General features: G+C 53.2%; 1 long non-coding RNA gene across 1 annotated transcript; it reads right to left on the bottom strand.

Annotated features, from left to right (window-relative positions):
- Nucleotides 1-15,596: 15,596 nt before the first annotated feature.
- LOC120223144 lies at nt 15,597-19,020 on the bottom strand. Its single transcript, XR_005526220.1, has 3 exons — nt 18,922-19,020; nt 18,011-18,134; nt 15,597-15,875 (listed from the first exon to the last, which is right to left on the bottom strand). It is a non-coding gene; the product is annotated as an uncharacterized LOC120223144 (long non-coding RNA).
- Nucleotides 19,021-19,520: the final 500 nt, after the last annotated feature.

Raw genomic sequence — 19,520 nt, 5'->3', positions numbered from 1 at the left:
CCTTGCCTTGCTGGCTAATTCAGGCCCTGTTCAGACTGCTTTGGGTCCACATTCCGCAGCACTATTTCCCGGTGCTTTCACCCCCAGTGTCTGTCTAGCCCCGGGATTAGTGGGGATCGAGAGGCAACCCTGATTGTTTGTTGTTGTTGTTTTTTTTACCTCCCCCGCCCAAACCACACAGACTTTCCCCACGTGCCTTTGTTTAGCATTCAGCTCTGGCTCCCTTTGGGGAGAACCTTCTAGAGAAAAGTCATCGGGGGTTTCTTTCTCCTTTGTTCCCTTCTCAGAAAACATTTTGAAATCCAATCCGAATCTCAAGTATGTTTTGAGCGGTGTTCAAGTTTTAATGTCCTGTGAAAATTAGGATTTAATTAATTTCTCTTGCAGTCTGAAATAGTGTGATACTTTTATTTTTTGTTTCCTGGACCGAAGCCTTTTGCTACATTCATGGAAAAAACTGAGGGGGGCGGGGGAGGGTTTCTCCTAAGAATTAACGTAAAATGGATTGAGATTGTTGCTTAAGGGGAAACGGCTGACGTGTCGCCTCAAGACTGTGCCTGCGAGTGCGGGGAGATCGGCCCCCACCCGCAATCCGCCGGTGGTGGGTTTGGCTGGGAACGTTTCGATGCCCAAGTGGGGCGTGTCATCTGGTAGAGCAGACGTTGGCGCTCGCCTCTGTGGGTCTGTTGTCCACGCGCCGTGGCCGCTGTGCCAAGGGGACCCAGCCAGTGGACGTGGGAGGATGTCACGGAGTTGTTCCCGTCACGCTCACGTGCACGAGCATCCTGTTGTGCTGTGACAAATGACCACAAACTAGTGGCTCGAGGCCACATACATCGGTTGTCCTATGGTCCAGCAGCCGGGACGACCAGACTGGCTACTCTGGGGTCAAGTCAAGGTGTCAGCAGACCTGTCCTTTGGGAGGCTCCAGGGAGCACGTGGCTCTTGGCGCTTCCGGCGTCTCTAGGCTGTCACTGTGTCACATCACTCCAACCTCTGCCTCTGTCGTCACATCTCCTTCTCCAGCTCTGAGCCCCTGTTTGCCTCTGATAAGGACCCTTGGGATTACATTAGGGCCACCCACATAACCCGGGATAATCTACCCATGTCGAAATCCTTAATGTAATCCCACCTGCAAAGTCCCCTTTGCCCCGAGTTGTCTGCACCTGAACCTGACCTTTCCCTGTCCGGAATTCACAGCCGCATTTCTAGAGAAAGTATGGGAGCTGTCTAGTGGGACAGAAAGGATGCTTGACACATTTCCAGAGCATTTCTGGAACAAAGAGAGGAAGCTCTTGTCCAGAGCCGGTGTCATTTCCCAGAAGAGGAGGACCCTGAGGTCTTTTAGGAGGGTACAGGTTGAATCCCCACTTAGGTGATTCACCAGAACACTTTGAGCTTCGGGTTCTCCAGCTGTGAGCTGTGGATGTCGGGCTCTCTCCGGGCGCTCATGTGAATTCCTGGGGATGGACGTGAATACGAGAACGACCTCACACCTGTAGCATGATCATGGCATCTGCAAGGAATAGTTAGAGCTGAGATATGAAGAAATTGGCTGACGTTACACACTTCATAATGAAAAGCTGAGATAATCAACTTCTAGATTCTAGCTGAACAAAACAAAAGCTAGCAATCCTTCCTAAGAACCGGTGACCAGCAAGGAAGAACCGAGAAGTCTCTACTTCCTTGAGCCCTTGGTGGTTTGGGCACCTCTGCAGAATATGCCCGTATAGAAGAGATTTTCAGGATTGTAGGGTCAGTTTTAAAACTGGCATAGACAGTTGGGTGGGAAATTTCCACTTGGCTCCATGGCGAATGTGATGTTTTGAGTTCAGGCAAAGATCTGAATCTCAGTGGTGGGTTTATTTGACTTGATCACTTTTCTACTCACTCCTTCATCTCCTTTCTCCAAAATCCATCTACCTTGGTGAGTTTAGGTGGCTCAGGGTAAAAGCTCTGGCTTCAGCATCAGATTCCCCTGGGTTCAAATCCCAGCCCTTTTGCTTACTGGCTGTGTGACTTCAGGCCAATTACTTAACTTCTCTGGTCTTCTGAGTCCTGATTTGTAGAAAATGAGAACAGATGGGAAAGTGCTTATTGGAGCTCCTAGGACCTAGAAGGTGACCAGTGGAAGCTGGTTTCTTTCCCTGCTATTGGGAGGGGTCTCCTTTACTCAGCAAAGTTACACCGGAGTTGAGTCATGGTGGTCTGGGAAAACGAGTCCTGTTAGTAATACCGGGAATGTGTGTTCTTATCCTGGATCTGGAGGCTGGAAGTCCAAGATCAAAGTGCTGGAGATTCGGCATCTGATGCCGTTTGACTTGTAGACAGCTTTCTTGCTGTGTGCTCACATGGCCTGCACTGGGGAGGAAGGGTCAGGGGAGAGACAGAGAGAGATTGATTTCTCTCTCTCCCTCTTCTTATAAGACCACTGACCCCTTCATGGGGGACCTACCCACATGACCTGGTCTATCCCTATTCACCAAGGGCCCAGCCTCTTCATACCATAATGTTGGGGGTTAGGGCTTCTGTATATGAATTTTGGGTGGGGACACAAACATTTGACCCATAATACTGACCTCATAAGTATATATAAGAAAATAAGGTAATGACCTTTGGAAAATAAAGTATCATGGAAAACCCTGTAGTGAAGGCGAAGGAAAATATTGGTTTCCAAATGCTTTCTGATACCTAGATATTTTCAGCTTTCTTTATTTTTTAATGTTTATTTTCAAGAGAGAGAAAGACAGAGCATGAATGGGGAAGGGGCAGAGAGAGAGGGAGACACAGGATCTGAAGCAGGTTCTAGGCTCTGAGCTGTCAGCACAGAGCCTGATGTGGGGCTTGAACCCACGAACAGTGAGATCATGACCTGAGCTGAAGTTGGCCACTTACCCAACTGAGCCACCCAGGTGCCCCTCATTTGCTTTTGCTGGAATAAAAATGAAATATGTTGCTTTAATCATCAAAATATTCATTACCCATTTCTTGATAAAACACACTGATCTAGGAGCCTCGGGGTGGGGGGAGGTGAGTGGCCGCCCAGAGAGCGCTGAAGAGCCACATCATATATGCAGCCTGGCCTTGGGCTTGGATGCCACTATCGTGGCACGACATCAATAGCCCCCTTTTGCAAGGAACACACGTTTACCAGGGGATCCTGGGCCGGGAGCCTAAGGAGGAGAAAATGTAGTGCCTCCGATGGGAAGATCTGTCCTTCAAGGTTGGCAGTGATAATTCCGTGACTGGGTGGACCTGCCCCGACTGCATGGCCTTGAGAGTCCCCCAGTGCAGAGCAGAAGTGGGGCGGAGGGGACAAACCCAAGTCAGCCGTGCGGCCAGGGCTGAGCCAAGATGGTGCCGGCGGGCAGGGGTGGGGCCAGGGATGGGCCAAGATGGTGCCGGCGGGCAGGGGTGAGGCCAGGGCTGAGCCAAGATGGTGCCGGCGGGCAGGGGTGGGGCCAGGGCTGAGCCAAGATGGTGCCGGCGGGCAGGGGTGGGGCCAGGGATGGGCCAAGATGGTGCCGGCGGGCAGGGGTGGGGCCAGGGATGGGCCAAGATGGTGCCTGCGGGGAGGGGGGAGGCCAGGGATGGGCCAAGATGGTGCCGGCGGGGAGGGGTGAGGCCAGGGCTGGGCCAAGATGGTGCCTGCGGGGAGGGGGGAGGCCAGGGATGGGCCAAGATGGTGCCGGCGGGCAGGGCACCGCCAAGAAGCACAGATGGAACGAGAAGCTTGCAGCTGCCACCCGGCTGTCGTTGACATGCATGCTGTCCTGGTGACTGGAAGAGCCGTTTGAGGACCGCCCTTGGGATCTTGTGCATACGGACAATGGATGTCCTGGGGCCTGGCGGGGGTTGGGGGGGGCGGTGTTTGGGGGCTTCTGTATGAGACTTTACTGGGGAAAAAAAACAGCACTAACTTTGCTTGTGGAACTGTGAGAAGTTGGTTATGCTGACATGAACAGGATCCCAGAATAGAAACCAGCTGGAGATTCATATGGAGAGAAACACAAGAGTCCTCGTGATTGATTTCTTAAATCTTCTCTTAGCGTGTGTAGCAAAACAAACAAACAAAGAGGGGAAGCTTCAATGCTCTGCTGAGAAACAAAAAGGAAAATGCACCCGGAGTGGAGGGAGCTGGCCCTGCCCTCCTCACTCCTGAAGAATGAGAAGGAGTCGCCGGGCAGGACTTTTGGCTGCGCCCACCACACCCCAGGTGGCACCGTCAGGCAACCTGGTGGGGCCGGGCAGGAAAGCAGTAAGTGACTGCCACCGTTGCGTGGCTCATCTCAACGACTCAGGGCCACTTTGGACCACCTGGATGGGCAGCCACCCCCAGCTGCACAGAGGCTGTGTTCTGGGGTGACCACAGACATTTCACACCTCGTCTCTGTAAGGGCGCCTTCCCTTCCTGCTCACTCCGACACCCGAATTCCCAGCAGTGAGCCTGGCCCGAGGCAGCAGTCGATGGGTGGCGGCCATCGGTTTCTGGGACGTCAAGCCGAAGGAAGAAGAATGAAGACAGGAATAGAGGTGGCCGTGCTGCCCTGGGGGCTTGTAGATTTTTATGCACTGAATCTGGCATTGGAAAGAGTTCTGACTGTTTCAAATTATCTATGAATCAATTTCCCTTTTGGTCATCAGGCAACAAAGCAGCAGAGGTAGAAGATGCCTCCTCAGCCGGCAGAGCCCTCCGGGAGAAAAGCCTCCAGACCCGGGGAGCTCGGCTCCAGGTTGGGTCTTGACAGCCAAGGCTCGGGCTTAAAGATCTGAAGTGAGGGTTCTAATAACAACCAGGTGGAAAAACCAGCTCCCACCGAACCCCCAGACCCGAGCAGACATCGCCTCATTGGAGGAAAGAAAGCACCACAGAACAAACTCTAGTGTCGTGTGAAGCTATCCCGCAAATGGAGAGATGGGGAACTTTTGGGAAAACGCACTTTTGGAGAAGATTTCCTCCAGGAAACAAAGCAAGCATCTGTCTTGGGTCCGCAATATAATTCAAGGAAATGTGATCCTAAAATGAGGCAAACGTGAGACATCCAGACCCCGGATCGCAGCGAGAAGCTGGCAGAGACTGAGGCACAAATGGCAAAGGGGCTGAGTGTGCCGAGAAATACGCCTGAAGAATGGGCGCAGGCAGCGGCGGCGGCAGCAGAAAACAATGGAAACCGTAAAAACGGAGTCAGTGGTGTTCAGGAATGTGGGGGAACCCGCTGACCAAGGGCCACACTTCCCACCTAGTCCCTGAAAACAGAACCTGGACTACTTTGTCTTCCGTGGGTTCCGTGTCCTTCTAGGGGGCAGGGACTGGCCTTGCCTTGGCCCCAGGAGGTGAATCTTGCTTGATCTAAGCCAACCACAGGGGTCTCATTACCCTTCATCAATGACTATCTTATGTCTGGTCGTGGATGTCCTGTTGGCCAGTGACTCGTGAGTGCTGGGTGCTTTGTAGGGAAGGGTCTTGTCATGATCAAGAGGAGGCCTGTGGAAGAGCAGCCCCACCCTTCAGTTGGCCATGATCTTGTCTTCGTGCAACACTGGGAACCTGATCCTCCATCCGTCCACTAAAGGTGGTAGAGAAGGAAGGAAGGAAGGAACCGGGTTCGGGCTGTCGTATCACTGCATCAGCCAACCCCGGAAGTGTCTACCTCACCTGATGGATTTCCTGCTACATGTCCCTGAAAACACTCATCTAGGATAAGTTCAAGAAGGTCTGCAAAACACAGAGAGAGAGAATGCACAAAGACACAACAGAGGCTTAGGAAAGATCCCTTCTGTGGGATGGGACTAGAGGGGACATCTTGCTTCAGGTCAACGTCTCAGACAAATCCACAAGAAGACTAGCACATGGGGAGAAGGCAAAGGGTGTAGGTCCACAGAGAAGGGCTGTTCAAATGGCCCGTGCATTTTGGGACAGTTCCCTCATGGTAAGGGAAATGCAAATTTAAACTAGACCATGATACCATATCCACACCGTCAGGCTGGTAAGGACCGGAAGTGAGAGAGCATTCTGTTGGCAAGGTGTGGGTTTGAGGACACGCCCACATTGCTGGTGGGAAAGTCAGGGGCTTCGGCCACAACTGGGGGGTGGGGTGGGACTTTTGTTAACGTTTGTCAATGTTACGCATCACACGTCGGTTCTAGGAATTTACCCCACAGAGATACACAGTGTGGCAAAGTGACATTGGACTGAACTGCACGGAACAACTTGTTCCTAATAGCAGGCTATTGTGAACCAACTCAAGTCCATCCGTGAATGGCTGGTTCCTTAAGGGTAAGAGTAGTAATTTCTCACTGTATGTCCCTCTGTGTTCCTTTTATATTAAAAATGAAAATAAGGGGCGCCTGGGTGGCTCAGCTGGTTAAGCGTCCAACTTTGGCTCAGGTCATGATCTTGCAGTTTGTAGGTTCGAGCCCCACGTTGGCCTCTGTGCTGACAGCTCAGAGCCTGGAGCCTGCTTCAGATTCTGTGTCTCCCTCTCTCTCTGACCCTCCCCTGCTCACGCTGCCTCTCTTTCTCTCTCAGAAATAAATATAAAAACATTTTAAAAATGAAAATAAATTACCAGTGAAGAAACGCTTGCAACAGAAGACATTTTTCCTAATATGATAAAGATGATTTATCTGAAGCTTAACAGCCAGCATTTTATTAAAGGTTGAAGCCACGGACGCATTCCCATTAAAAATCAAGAGCATAAATGAATAAATAAATAAATAATCAGAACAGGACAAGGATGCCCGTTAGGGCTGCATTATTTAATGTCTGAATGAGCCAAATAAGCCAATGCAATAAGACATGAATATTTAAAAGGGGATATAGTGTTGGAGAGGAGGACAGATTTATCATGACTTGCAGATGACAGTATCTGTTATTATTATTATTATTATTGCTTTGGTATTTGATGGTTGCAGTGCCTCTTTTATATATTTTTGTGATTTAGGTCAATTTTTAAGGGGATCTTCAGGCATTTAGTGAAAAGCACAGACATAGGGAGGGGAATACAGGCAACATTTAAGCTTTGGCAGCTTTGAGATTTATTTTTATGTGTTCCCTGCAATAGTCCTCACTGCGGGGAATTTTAGCCAGTGACTTGTGGAGGCCATATTTATTTCAAGGGCGGGCTCCTAGGAGGCCGGGCAGCGACGTGGGTGGCAGAGGCCTTTTTCTGCCGGCCCGTCCCTGGGTTTCTTCCACGTCTAGAGGCTCTCAACAAGCTGGAACTCGAGTATGAGATGCGAGGTCATCAGCTGAGAGTAGCTGCACAACCTTGGGCCCTCACAAGGCCGCCTTGCCAAACATCAGCATGACACATTGCGCCAAACTCTCCCCTCTCGCCAGCTCTGGTCACACGGGACCAGAGCCTTTCCGACGGCAGCCTGCCCGCAGCCAGAAATGTGTGGGCAGGCCGCACAGTGAGGTGCCTTCGTGGGGGTGCCCTGGCCTGGGAAGCAAGTGATGACAGTGGGGAGCCGGCCCCCTGTGGTTGCTGTGTCCTTCCTGTCCATACGCCCAGCCACCCCCCACCCCTAGGCCCAGTTGTTTTCATCCTTCCTCTGCTCTGTTCCCAGTAGAACAAAGTAGTAGCCTGAGGGATTGTTCCAGGGGCCAGCTGTAGTGCTCAGAGGGGGTGGCAGCTGGACAGCAGATGTCCCTGAAAACTGTTCCACTCCTGCCCCCCACCCCTGACTAGCCTCCCAAGCAGCTGACCCCAAAGGCCACCCAGGGACTCCTCACTGTTCTTCCTCTTTGCCTCCTTTCTCCTGGAATCCATTCACTCACAACAGCCAGAATGATGTTTCAGGACCATAAATTGCTTCAATTCTTGTTTAAAATCTCCCCTGGATGCCCTTTGCTCTTGGTGCCAGGTCCAAACGCCTCTCTGGGTTCTCCAAAGCCCTCCCTGGTCTGCCCCTTCCTACATCTTCAAGCTTACCTTACATTACTTACTCCAGGCCACTTGCTTTGCTGTTCCTTGAATACATAGTGCTTGTCCTTGCACTTCCTGTTCCCATGTCTGGACGTTTTTCTTGTAGGACTCAACAGGGCTTGCTGTTTCTCATCCTAAAAGTCTCAGCTCTGAACCTGCCCCGATTTCTCTGGCAGTGGCAGACCTTTCCACCTTCCTGTCTCCCCTCACCTTCTACGTTATTAGTTGGTTTGCACACTTCTTTCCTTTCTCCCCCACCTGCCCCCAAGGAGGCCTCTCGTGTGAGAGGCCTTTGTCTTGATCACTGCTATGCTTGGCACAGAGTAAGAAATAAAAACGCATGTTCAATTATTTTAATTGATTAATTAAGAAAGAAATGTATGACTGAGGACTTAATTTACGGATTGGTATGAGATCCAAACATGTGGGTTCACTTTGGAGCTGATGGAGCTTAAACTTTGGGGTTCTCACCCAAAAGGCCCCCTCCTCCAAGACCGTGGATCTAATTTTTAATTTGCCGTTTTGTATTTTTTTTTCTTTTAAAGAAGTCCTCTGAAATTGTATAAGCTTAACACTCCCCAAAACCTGGAACTGCTCCCGCCATCAAAGACTGTAATGGATTAGAGGCCAGATGCCTGGCTGCCTAGTAAATACCAGCGACGGTAGTAATCAGGATAATGACCAACAGCGACAATACTAATCATCGCAGCCCGGGTGGTAGTAGTGATGATAATCATAACAGCAACTGTCACTTCGCAAGCACCATGCTGATCTGAACAGTATCATTTATACCCATTTATGAGATGAGGAAATGGAGGCTCAGTGGGTCAGGAAGCTCGCAGAGCAAGCTTGCACGGGCTTGCTGCTGAGACCAGTTCTCACGGCCACGACTCAGACGCCATTGAGGTGGCAGAGGACGTGGCTCACCTGAGCTGACCTTTAGGAAACGTTGTTTTCCAGACCCCCCGAATCCCATGGGCCGAGCTGCATTTTGCGCATGGGCCCTTGCCCTCTCTGACCTGGTCTTTCCTGATGACCCCAACTTGCTAGCGGCGCAAAATCCTGTGCAGGTAGGGGTGGGGTGTGTGGAGGTCCGTAACAGGTAAGGGGAGTACAGCCCCTCTTCATGTTTCGTGCTCCTGTGTCTGCGGCTTCACTCACTTACTTTGACTCAAAGCCTCCAAATGAATGCCTGTGGCACGTGCTCGGTTGCTCGAAGACATCCCTGCGGTCACCCAATGGCCACCACCACGGCTGAGTTCAAAAGGGCATCTCTGCCTCCCGTTCCGTCCCACGCGGTAAACAGGTGTCCCTCTTCTGGTCTCTTCGGTACCACAATTTCCACACTTCCAGGCTTGTTGTTGGGTGATTTTTCTGTTTGAAACAGCCCCGAGCACAGCGCCGAGGCTGCCTAGTGCCCTGCGCTCAGGTGGCCAGGGATGGGCCTTACACAGAACATGTGTGTTTGTGTGTTAGATACGCTCCCTGCAGGTGTGAGTCCTAGCGCGGTTGGTGGTGAGGTCTCTGTGAACGAGTCAAGACTATGTACTAAAAAAAGTCATCTTTAAAAAATTTTTTTTAATGTTTAATTTTGAGAGAGACAGAATGTGAGTGGGGGAGGGGCAGAGAGAGAGAGAGAGAGAGAGGGAGACACTGAATCCGAAGCAGCTCCAGGCTCTGAGCTGTCAGCACTGAGCCCAACGCGGGGCTTGAACCTACGAACTGCGAGATCATGACCGGAGCTGAAGTTGTATGCTCAACCGACTGAGCCACCCAAGCGCCCCAAAAAGGTCACCTTTAAACAGAAACACACACAAAGCAAGGCTAGGGACCACGTTGGTCGCAGAGCCTGATGCGTTTCCCCGTGGGCCAGACGTTCAGGGCCTGCTACCGCGGTCGCCGTGGGCACCGCACGCCTGACGTAACTGGAGGCCCTCTGTGGGCCTGAACACAGTCTCCCTTCTGCTCCTGGGCCCCCCAGTGCAGAGCCCCGTTGGAGGACCCAGCGCATGTGGGGGGCTTGGTGAACCCCGTCACTGACCGTGCAGTAGGGCTCTGCACCCCACGGTGCTGGAGGCCTCTGGGCAGACCTGTGAGAATTGGGAACCAGAGGCTGCATGTGGTTTGGTTTCTGGAATGGACTGGAACATTCTCTGTCTGCGAAGTACCCTCCCTCCCGTGGGGCTGCTGTGTGTTCCTCCCTCCCTGAGACGGAAACGATTAAACAGCCTACCTCTGGCTGACGCGGGCCATTAAGACCCCATAAAACTAAGGCACTGCTCGCCTGTTAGGCCACACGCTTAAATTACTCGTTGCGACGTTTGCTGCAGGCCTCTTTATAGAAAGATCCTTACTGTTTTGAATCAAATTCCCGTTAAAAACGTAGACTCAAGTTTCTTTTCCTTCATCCATCCTCCCCCTGGCCGGGGGCCTCCCTGAAGCCTTCCTCCCCGCCCCGGCCTCATTCCGCCCCGGCCTGGCCATCATAGGCCCTTCTTTGCAGGACTCCGGTTGGCCAGGAGGCCTTACCGTTCCCGTTCTTGTTTTCAGAGGGCGGGCAGGAGCCAGGGCCGGGGGCCGGGAAGGCGGCAGAAGCGGTGGTGGGGAGGGGGGGCCCATGGGGGCAATGAAATGAGTGAGTCCCTCGTTTCTTAGGCCTGGCTTCGCCTTCACCCGCGGGGCTGGGGATGCCGGCGCAGCCTGTTTACAAGCAGTTGTCGGCAGCTGCCCCCTTCCTCACGGTGGGAGGGGGCCGGGGGGCTTATCAAAAGCTGGGCGAACACTGGGAGGGGGTCGAGCTGGGGGAGCCCAGGGAAAGTGGGGAAGGCTCATTCCGGGGGCTTGAGTTTCTTTCCATTTGTCCTTGGAGGAAAGGACCTGTGTGTTCAGCGTGTGCACATGTGTTTTCAACATGCGCCTATGTTAACGTGTTCGTCCACACACGCACGTGTGTGTGTGTCTGCGCGTGCATGTGTGTGTGTTGAGTGTGTGGCTTTGGTTGAGCCGGGCTTGGGCCGTGGCCGCTTGGAGTGGTAGAGGGGGCTGGGTTGGACCCGGGGAATTCGGCCACAGAAAAGAAAGTCAATAACCAAAGAATTGTGTTGGGATTCTTACAGGGCAGGGAAAAGTACCACTCGGCGTGGACTCCGCCTTCCTGATGGAGAACAGAAACCAAGAGGCCTGGTTTTGTGGCCAGTGGGCTGGGCCGCGGCCCATGTGAGATACGGGTTTCCCAGAAAGTGAAATTATGAGTGAAAACGGAATCATTCCCTTCCTCTCTCCCCCAGACTCTGGCGTGTGGTGTGGCCTGTCGTTAGTTTGCAAAGTCAACTCTTGTGGACGGTTCTGTTACCCAGGCTACAACTGGGTCCACAGGCAGCCTCAGTGGTTGATGGGCCTCATCTGCTACATCTGCTTACAGAAGCCCCACTTAAGAGCCCTTGGGGGGGGGCAGCTGGCTGGCTCCGTGCATTAGGCCTCTGACTCTTGGTGTCGGCTCAGGTCGTGATCTCACGGTTTGGGAGTTCGAGCCCCACGTAGGGCTCTGTGCTGACAGTGTGGAGCCTGCTTGGGATTCTCTCTCTCCTCTCTCTCCCCTTCCCCTGTGCTCGCTCTCTCTCTCTCTCTCAAAACAAACAAGAATAAATAAACTTAAAAAAGAATCTTTGGGAGGATAATTTGTGGGAGACTGGGGAAATTTGAATATAGGCTGGAAGTTAGACGATATTAGGCAATTATATTTATCCAGTTACATATGTGAGAGGAGCTGCAGATGTGTGGCAGAAGTGCTGAGGTGTGTGCCCAAGTACTGAGGGCTGGACGGCCATGGTATCTGCACTTTACTTTAAAATGGTTTAGCGGGGAGGGGGGGCAAAAAGTTAACTTGGTAGTAGATATATTTCCACTTTTCTTTCCCTATGCTTGCAAATTTTCATAGTAAAAGGATTTTTTAATGTTTTGGGGAGTAGCCCTTAAAAATAAACCTAAGAAAATTAAAGAAAAATTTTTAAGGTTTCCTTAAAGGAGATCTTCAAGATCAAAGAAGCTTCTGGATTCTCCTGATGCCTGCCTAGAGGTGAGGCAGGGAGGGAGGAAGTCAGCTTTGAGAAACGGGTGGGGCATGTGGGGGCCAGGGGACAGCAGGCACAGCCTTGCTTCCTTATCTCTTCCACCTAAATTCGTCCAAATTGTTAACTTGACATGAGGTAGGACACTTGTTAATTTTCAAATCCAAAAAAGCTACGATCTACTCCATACTGCTAGGAACCTTTCCCTTTAGACTACAATATGGCTCTGCTTGAAGTGTGATCTCCCTAAGGAAGTGGGATCGCAGATCGAATTCACCAGAAAGAGGCTGCCTTTAACCACTCGGCCTGTCCAGGTGTAACCCTTGGTGCCAGGGACGTATGCATCATTACGTTTAACCTCATCCCTACCCTAGGAGGCTGATGCCATTATTGCCCCCATTTTGTAGATGGGAAAACTGAGGCTCGGAGAGCACATTTATTTATGTGAAGCCACCTGGACACCTGGACAGGCAGAGCTGGGACTCACCTGTGGGATCCAGAGCCAGCTGTCTTACTGCCTAATATTTTCTTGTGACTGTCATGGCAAAATCCATGCAGCCTCTGTGCTCAATTGCACGTAATACTTTTGTTGGTTTTCATCATCTTTTTTTTTTTAACGTTTATTTTTATTTTTGGGAGACACAGAGAGACAGAGCATGAGCAGGGAAGGTCGCAGAGAGGAAGGCACAGGATCTGAAGCAGGCTCCAGGCTCCGAGCTGTCAGCACAGAGCCGAATGCGGGGCTTGAACCCACAAACCGAGATCATGACCTGAGCCGAAGTCAGACACTTAACCTACTGAGACACCCAGGCGCCCCATGGTTGTTTCTTTTAATCCAATCTTGCTTGTATCAAAATGTCCTGAGAGTTAGCCGGCACAGGGCAGCTCATAAATATGTTTCTTTTGGGAGCCCCACGCCCTCTCTGAAAGGCACGGCCCCCCCTTCTACCTTGCTGGCTCCCATGTGCCCCAGAACATAATACGTGTCTGAGAAATATGTTTTAACCCGTCTCGCAGCATCTAGCGCACTACTTTGTATACAGCAGGCTTCCAATAAATATTTGTCGAGGCAACACATTTGGTTGAAATGCCTGACGCGGTAGGAAGGATCATCGAGAGAGCGTCTCAGGCGCCACCCTGGAAACACAGCGTGCAAATCCAGGACCATCTGTCAAGCTTCTGAAAGGCCCAGAAGAAAAAAAAGCCATCAATTTTCCTGAAATAGCACAAACAGGATTTCCTGGAGGGAGCCGCGCCGGGGAGCAGGCTGCATGCTGGAAATGGGAAATGCAGCCCCGTTCGCAGTGCGGGAGCTCCCTGGGGGCAGGGCCCTGCTGGCAGCCCAGCCGGGGTGCTTCCGGTCGTTTAGCCAAGACTTCTGAGCCAGCGGATGCAGGAGAGGCGACGACAGTAATCCACCAGGAGGACTGCAGCGTGAATGTCGGTAGAACTGCCCTTTACCGCAGGCAGCCCAGAGCAGGACCGGGGTGTGCTTCCCCCGGCCCAGTCCCCGTAACCTCCCCGTGGCTGCGCACGGCCTGGCTCAGCCCGTTTGGAAGAGACGTTTCAGTGGTCAGAGAGCCCGGTTCAAATCCAGGCTCCTCCATCCACATCCAACACCAGATGTGTGTGACCTCGTGCGAGGTACCCTTTCTGTGCCTCAGTTTCCTCTTCTGTATAATGGAGATTGGAGTAGCGGCTGCCTCCCCTAGGGCTGTCGAGCGGATGAGAGGAGCAAATAAAAAAGAAAAGCGTGTAGAGCCGGGCGTGGCACACCACGTGTGTGCTGCACGTTGGCTGCTCCTACTTCCACTGCCGAACTGCGCCCTCGCCCCTCCCAGCTCCTCAGCCCCCCACTTGTTGACACCAGGGGCCTGCTAAGCACCCACATTGCGGAGGCCTGTGTGTGAGTTCCCCAGGGACCGCTGCGTCACTTACCACGGATGCGGTGGCTGGGAGCAGCAGTCGTGGGCTATCCCACAGCTGAGGCCGGAAGTCCAAAATCCAGGCGTCTGCGGGGTTCTTCATAGCCTCCAGCTGCTGGTGGATCTGGGGGTTTGCTGGCTCGTGGCCACGTCATTCTCACCTCTGCCTTCGTCGTCGTGCAGCCGCCCCTTCCGTGTGCCCCCCTCCTTCTTACAAGGACACTTAGTATTGGATTTAGGCCCCGTTCCAATAATCCAGAATCACTGCATCCTAGATCCCTGACTTACTCACGTCTGCAAAGATGATTTTTCCACATAAGGTCACATTTATGACTCTTCAGTGGACATTTCTCTTGGGGAGCCCCCACTCACCCCCCCATCACATCTGAATCACATCTCTGGAGTGTCATTGGACCCTTCCTCCGTGCCGACGGACATGGCAGTGGCCCTGTCACTCCCTGTGCGAGCGTCTCAGAGCCCCCACCTTGTCACCTCGTCCCGTGGGCTGGGGTGTCTGTACTTCCCCGTCACCCTCTGGAGTGGAAGCTGGTTTCTAATATAGTGGCCCACTCGCCGCAGGAGATGACCGAGCCATCAAAATGTGTTCACTTGGGCCCAACGTGTGCCTTACGTGTGAAGCGCACACTGGCTTCCAGAGACATAGCAAGGAAGAAAAAATGTAAGATACCTGATAATATTTTCCATATTGATCATATATTGAAATCGGAGGTATTTTCGATCCGTCGGGTTCGATAGAATATATGATTAAAATGGATCTCACCGGTTTCTTTTTACCTTCATTCATGTGAGTTCTAGAAGACTTGGAATTCCACACGTGGCTGACCTTACATACCTGCTGGGCAGCGCTGGGCTGACAAGTTGTCATCCTGTGACCATCCATCTGCATCGGCATCTGGACCTGACAGGTGACAGGTCACTCCCCAAACCTAATGGTTTAAAGTAGCAAACGTCTCCTGCTTTGGCAGGTTGGCCAGCGCCTCTTCTGCTGGTCTCACTGGGGTCGACTCGAGTGCACAAGCTGGACGCTCTGCTGTGTTGTGAGGCGCAAGATGGCCTCCCTCGCGGGTCTCACAGGAGCCGGCACTGGCCTTGGCTGTCCTGCGCGGCCCCCCATCTTCCAGCCGCCTAGACTGGCTTCCTTGCATGGCAGTGGCCTTCCCGGGGGACAGGCGGCTTCAAAGACTCTTACAGCCTAGGCTGCAATGTGCTGTCGTTTCTTCCCGATCCCACTGATCCAGGCAAGTCACGGGTCCAGGCCAGGCCCAAGGCGGGGGACAAATAGACTCTGCCTCCGGAAGGGAGGGATGACAACGTCACACTGCAAAGGGACACGCACACCGGGGGAAGGGAACCGCGGACACTGAATAATTTACCATCCGGTCCTTGCTGCCTCTCTCCTCAGAGGCCCCCGCCCATGCTCCCTACACGGTGCTCACCCCTTTGCTGTCTGGCCCCAGCCGACCATGTGGGTGCCACCTCCAGGCCTCTCTCCACCAGAACCTTACAGGGCCACCTGGTCAACCCTAATGGCTACCTGCCACATGGGGACAGGAGCCCGGCTCTTCCTCTGGGAGACGTGTTGGAACACAAGAGTAGAGATTCCCCCCACCTCTCCTGCCTCCCCTCCACCCACCCACCCCTGCAGGGCCCCAAGTGTCTAGGATTCTGTCCCCATGATTCAGACGGATTCAGGACTTTTCTCCTTGAAGGGCTGTATCCACACACACGCACAGCCCGCCTTCCCCCTCTCCGGCCTGCAGAGCCAGGGAGGCGGTGGAAGATGCTTGATAAGTGCCCACATTAACCGAAGTTCCAGACAACGGTCCCTTCAGCATCTGCTCCAGAATCAACACGGTGGCCGACTGGGGTTTTCTCGGGCTCAGCGAAGGCGGAGAGAGGTTTCTGTTTGTTGCTTTTGAGTTGGCTGCTGGCTGTAAAGAAACACAAAGGTCCAATGTTCTGTCCCAGGACCGAGGCACATTCGGGGATTTTTTCCCCTCCGGATCGCTTTATCAACACGCCACAGGCATAGCGCCTACTTCGTTTTCTCAGGTGTCCTGTAAACCCGTCAGGCTCCCAGTAAGAAGGAAGCTGGCAGCCTTGCCTTAAAAACGCACCCGCACCCCACCTTCACATACTGGGCTTTTCATAAGCACATGAAGGTTATTGATGCAGTGTTTAGACAGACCAGCCGTCAAATACTTCCAACCTCAAAACGCTCAGAAAGTCACTTCTGTTTCTTGGATCAAGGGGTCTGGGCCAGGGAGGGGCTGGGCTGAGCTTTCAAGAAGATTTTAAGAGTGTGCTTGGCAGGATGCAGTGGTTTACCTTCCAGACAGAGAGAGCACAGAGGAGAGGTGGTGTGTGCCTGGTGGGAAGGGAGGGGCGCAGGGTGGAGGGGGGTGCATGGGTAGGGATGGGGTGGGGGGCACGGGGAAATTGAACGCGTTCCAGAACCCAGCAAATGCATCCGTTCATCAGATGAGGGGTCAGGGTTCTGATCGCTTCTTTTCCACCCCGTTGGCAAAGGAGGGTCCCCCGCCCTGAACAGTATGGCCAAGCACGCAACTCTGAACACACCACTGGACAGAAGACGTTCGTGGCACTCTAGTGGCACCCACTCCCCCGCCCCGCCCACATGCGTGCTCCTAGCCTGTGGGGGGGACACTGCACACCACTCAGGGCCGCACCAGGCTTACGCTCCACAGTGGAGTGAGCCTCCCGGGGCTGTGGGAGGCGGGCTTTCTGTAACGGGAGGGTGGGTGACCCGCGGTTCCCACGGGAGGAGGAGCACAGAGGCCAGCAGGGAGGTGACAGCCACTGGTCTGGGTGGGGGGCTTTCCCCCTGTGTGGGGAGAACGTCTGGAGAGAGCAAGGGGCTTACAGGTCAGACCTGTGAGGCTCCAAGGTGTCAAGGCAGCACTTGAAAATTTCGGTCTCCACCCAGCTCGCAAACTCGGTCAGTGAAGGGCCAGCTAATAAGCGGACTCTCACGGACAGGAGATAGAACAATTGTCTATCAAAGTTTTATTGATAAGATTCAAAACATAATAATAACGATTGAGCACAGTGTTCTATAAAATACAAGTCGACTCATGAGAAGAATGGAATTCTTCTGGGGAGGGAGCGATAACGTTTTGCTGAACTGGAGTTCAAAATTAGTGCTCCCTGGCATCAAGTCGATTGCATATGTTCATCCATAAAATGTACCATGCACCATACGAAATAGGCAGGGGTCAGGCTGGGTTTGGCCCGTGGCTCATAGTTTGCTGACCTTTCATTTAGGTAAGTTGTTATGCTATGTTGGATGTTGCATCAGGGTCTGGATGGCTGAGAGAAGTAGCTTTGCCCTCAGGATGCTCACAGTCTGCGTAATAGGGGAGACCCACAAGTAAAGAGCAAGGGCAAATCAATATGACCAGTACTATAATGCAGATGCATTGACAACTCTGATTAGGGGATTCTAAGGCTGCTTGGTGATACCAGAAAAGACTTCCCAGCAAAGGTGATATTTGCTGAGAGGCAGGCACGCACCCCACGACAAAGTAGCGGGGGAGGGAACTAGACAAGGGGCCAATTTGTACAAATGTGAGACGCGGCGGGGAAGCCTGACACACCCGGGGACCCACGTGTCTTCAGAGTAACCACAGCCGTGTGGGGAAGGGGAGGAGGAGAGGGTGGGAATGGTGGGAAGACCCCTCACAAGGGGCCACAGGGACACACTGGTGCTTGTACATCTTCAGACACCCACGTTCGTGCTCAGGAACAGCGTGTTCGCAGCTGGACTGCAAGGGATCAGACAGAGAGGGGGGTTCCCACAATATCCCAGGGGAGACGTGAGGAGGATGGGGCTCGGAGGGTCTCTGAGTGGGCAGATGAGAGGCCCACGGAGGAAGAAGCTGAAGCAGTGGGAACAGGACCGAAGACCACGGTCAGCGGGCGGATGCTGGGGTCTAGGGTTTCAGAGGCGTGGCGTCCGCACCCCGACACGGCCAGGAACGTGGGCGTGGGAAGGAGACACTTCAGCGGGTCAGGAGGGACGTAAAAGGAGTCAAGGGAATCTGACCTGAGATTATCAGGGGCTCACTCGGTGGAGGGCCTGGCGTGGAGAAGATTCTGGGCCGGCTGGTGGGCTTAGTGTGGCTCTCCTGACATCCGCTGCTGTGTAACGAGCATCCCCGGCTCCGTGGCTGAAAGCAACAATTTGTTATTATGTGTCATGGTTTCTGAGAGTTGCCTGGGCTCGCCTGGGACACACTTCCGCCTGCGCGGCTCCTTCTTTTCTGCCTGTGCTCCAGTGCCACTGGCAGGCTCACCCTGACTCGCCTCCACCCTCCCCTCAAGGCTTGGCCCCCTCTCTTCCTGCCCCACGTATTCTCGTTTCTATTGCATTTCATCACCTTCCAATGTTTCATGTAATTTCTTTGTCAGATAATTGCTGTTTTCTCTGTTCCCCTCACTCCCAGGATATTGGCCTCATGACACAGGGATCTTTATCGATTTCATTCATTGATATGCCCGGCGCCTGGCGCCTGGGCGGTGCCCCATGAACAGGTTGAACAAACAAGTAAATCCGCTGGGTCCCAGCGCCCCTGTCATCCGGAGACACTGCCCGTGGCCATCCCACCCGGTCTGCATGCCTTCTCTCTCAGGGTCTCATTTCACTGTCTCCTGAGAAGTACTTCCAGCCCGACACGACCTTGTGTGTTGATGTGCCGGTCCAGTCTCTGTCCCCTCGCTGGAGGGTAAGCACGGTGACAGCGGGAAACCGCTCTGCCCTGTTCCACATCGTATGCATCGTGTCCTGGCACACGGCAAATACACGATGAATATTTTCTGGAAGTTTCTGTTAAGCCTGCCCTATCAGCCCGCCTCCCAATAAACCTTGAGATGGCATTCTCAGCCCCACCTCACAGAGGGCCTTGTGCACGCAAGCCCTTGGTCAATATTTGCAGAGTGAATGGTATTTCCGTTTACCTGAGATAGAGGCTGGGGGGAAGGCTCTCGGGTTCTGTCCTTTGGCACAAAGATTCTTTCGGATCAAGGGAGTATGAAGGCAGGAGTGTGAGGCGCTCAGAGCCCCCTCCTGCCCAGCCTGTCCACAATGTTGCTTTTCACGTCTTCTCGATGCAGCTGTGTGCCCGCCCTTAGGAGGGGCCGGGCCGGGCCGTCCCACGCGGCAGGCCCCACAGTGAAGCCTTGTTTTCCCCTCAGTCCTCTCCCTGAACCCTGCTGGCTGGGCACAGCGTCCCCAGGCCTGGCTCCGGCACCGTGGTAGAGACTTGGATGCCTGTGTCTGCTTTCTGTCTCGTGGCAGATTCGCGGGAAGTGATGTGTGGCCGGGAGCAGTTGGAGAATCGCGACTGCCGCGGGGAGTGGGTTGTATTTCCTTTAAGACGTCAGGTCCAGTCTGCTCGCTTCACCCCCCACACCAGTGATGCCCAATTATCTGCAGAGCCTGTCATGTGTTCTGACTTCCCGTATGCCCCAAACACTTGTGTTTCACCCTAAAGAAGTCTGAGTCAGCTCTTCAATGTCAGTGGAGAAGCCACCTCCTCCAGGAAGTTGCCCTTGAC

This window comes from Hyaena hyaena, unplaced genomic scaffold, assembly GCF_003009895.1.
Source record: "Hyaena hyaena isolate Hyena2069 unplaced genomic scaffold, ASM300989v1 scaffold_0, whole genome shotgun sequence".
NCBI classification, from domain to species: Eukaryota; Metazoa; Chordata; class Mammalia; order Carnivora; family Hyaenidae; genus Hyaena; species Hyaena hyaena.
The sequence above is the reverse complement of the archived record's forward strand: the minus strand, read 5'-3'. Positions and strand labels throughout refer to the sequence as shown.